We start from the raw sequence: 2799 nt of genomic DNA on the forward strand, positions 1-2799 counted from the left end.
GCCAGAAGAGTTTCCTTCTTTTGGGATCCCCACTGGAAATGCCAAAGATGTGAAGGACTGTGATCATTCCCAGAGGAAAAACAAGGAATCCAATACTCAGCTTCTGGAACACTTGGGCCCAAAAAGTGCAACCACTGGTTGTGAGCCTCTCTAGGGGCCTGCACTCCTTTAGGAGCAGTTTGGAGACAAGATAACAAAGAAACTGTGGATATTCAAAAGTAGTTCACTGTCTTGACACTTGCATGTGTTTTTTTGTGGATGCTTCTTTCCCACCATGTTCTACCCTCCTGGGGTTGGGCAGGCGAATGTTCCCTCTGGAAATAGATGCTGCAGCAGGCGAGAAAAGATGCTGTGATTACGTATAGGAACACCCTAGCGTTAAGCAGATGCGTGGGGAAGTGTTTAGGAGAGAGTCTCACAGAGAGGGGCCAAGAAGAGCAGCTGGTTTTCACACATTCCTGCTTCTCCTGTAGTCAGGTTCGTGTTCACTGGGCTGTCTCATTCCAGTCATCGAGGTGGACATTTCAGAGGTGTCTGCCTCTAGTCCAGCAGTGAGCATGAGCCTTGGGTCCTCACCGAGGGTCTCAGGTTCACTGAAAACCACAAGGTCCCGTGTGAATTCAAAGTTCATACTGTAAATGGGCGTTTTGGTTCCATTTTGAAATTTTAATTTGCCCAGTTTATTGTAGTGTAAGAAATCCAGCAAGGTTTCAAGACAGGAGAGTTGACTTCATTACTTGATTACAGTGAATATAATCTGTAGGATGTTGTTTATTTTTTGTACAATAATTATGTGAAAAGACTTTCTTATTCTACCTATATGAGCTCAAGATAAATGTATAATTTCTGGAGTTGAGGAACTGATGGCACAGGGAGAGAAGCGCTTTAAGGAGGAAATAAGCTGTTTGATATGTGCATATAAAAAGGCACATATGTATACACAGAGCACACACACCCCTGTGTACTGTACAGTTTGGTACAGACCCTGCTGAGAGCATTATATTAATTAAAGGGTTTTAGGATCTAAGTTATTCTTGGCATTTTTACCTAGAAAGGTCCTTAGGTAATTTAAGTTTTGACATACCTGAATCATTTGTATATTTTGAAGTCTATAATTTTGTTTTTAAAATGACCCAGATCAACTTTTCCTTAAACAAGTAACCCAGTAAGGTGTCATAATTATCCAATGAAAAACACAATAGTTATGCTGTATTAAATCAGTAAGTGGACTTAAGAGAAAGGGCAACTTGGAAAATAAAGATTTCAGAGTCCATGCATTCAAATTGAGAGCATCTTGGTTATTAGCAGTAGTTATTAAATAAGTTGAAGGTAAATCGCTTCAAGGAGCTCTCATAATTTGTTTTGTTGAGAAGAAACGAGGAGCTGTTTGATTATCCCACTATAAGATGATGCAAGTTTTCTTATCCTTGAAAGGGTTTTCTGAGGTTGGAATCCCTATCAGTAAAGGGCCACTCCTGGCATGCTCCTCACAGTAGGACATGAGGTCCATAGAGGCCTTTGAAACCTTTATTTTTTCAATGGAGGCTTCCAATCTTAACTGCTGCACAGTTCTCCTTGCTGGGCTATGTTGGTGCTTGCTGTTTTGCTGGACATCTTCAATAATTGGTTTCACCTGAAATCAGAAAGACTTCGTGTGGTGCAATGTTTCAGGTTTTGAGTGGAGGAAAGAATCTGCTGGCCATGCTACCACGGCTGCTGCTGAGAACTCTTTTCTAAAGGCTCCTGGAGATGGCTCCTACTGCTCTGCCTCCAGGAACCACCTCCGCCTTGCTCAGAGTGAGCTGGACAGACTCCATAGGATAATTTTGCCTTAGGACAGACCATGCCTGTAATTGACTTTGGTGTACTGTTTCTAACTTTATATTGTATTTCTATTGTCACTGAAATTGTCTAAAGCTTTTGTGATATTGTGATAGGAAGGAATGTTTTGTATATGGAAAGAACAAGTCTTTTGGGGATCCAGGGTGTAGAATGTTTTGGTTTGAAACTTAAGTGAACCCCAGAAAAGCCATATTATTTAATTCTGACTCAATATTGTTGGATGGGATCTTTTTTATTGTTTCCATGAAGATGTGACTGACACAATTATGGGGGTGGGACCTATTTGATTAAGTGGTTTCCATGGAGATATTTCTTCAACAATTCAAGGTAGGTTGTTTACTGGAGTCCTTTAGGAGGGAATCATTTTGGAAGAAGCTTCAGAGCCCACACAGCCAAAGACCTTTGGAAATGCAGAAAGTAAATGCCCCGGGGGAAGCTGTATGAAACAAGAAGCCAAACACCCCAACAAATGCCAGCCATGTGTCTTCCCAGCTGACAGAGGTGTTCTGGATGGCATCAACATTTCTTGAGTGAAGGTAGCCTCTTCTTGGTGCCTTAATCTGAACATTTTCAAGACCTTAGACATGTAAATTGTGATGCAATAAATTCCCTTTTAAAAGCTGTTCTGTTTTTGATATATCGCATTCCAGCAGTGTTCTACTTTGCTAGCTACTGGAATGCAATATACCAGAAATGGAAAGGCTTTTAAAAAGGGGGAATTTAATAAGTTGCTAGTTTATAATTCTAAGGCTGAGAAAATGTCCTAATTACAACAAGTCTATAGAAATGTCCAATCAAAGGCATCCAGGTATAGATACCTTGGTTCAAGAAAGCCAATGAAGGTCAGGGTTTCCCTCTCAAGTGAGAAGGCAAATGGTGAACAGGTCAGGGTTCCTGTCTCATCTGGAAAGTCATGTGGCGAGCATGGTGTCATCTTCTAGTTTTCTCTCCTGGCTT

The 2799-nt window shown here is 41.1% G+C and overlaps 1 pseudogene; it reads right to left on the minus strand.

The window, feature by feature from the left end:
* Positions 1-1399: 1399 nt before the first annotated feature.
* Positions 1400-1614, minus strand: LOC143688260 (guanine nucleotide-binding protein G(I)/G(S)/G(O) subunit gamma-12 pseudogene; annotated as a pseudogene).
* Positions 1615-2799: the final 1185 nt, after the last annotated feature.

Source organism: Tamandua tetradactyla, chromosome 1 (assembly GCF_023851605.1).
Source record: "Tamandua tetradactyla isolate mTamTet1 chromosome 1, mTamTet1.pri, whole genome shotgun sequence".
Classification (NCBI taxonomy): Eukaryota; Metazoa; Chordata; class Mammalia; order Pilosa; family Myrmecophagidae; genus Tamandua; species Tamandua tetradactyla.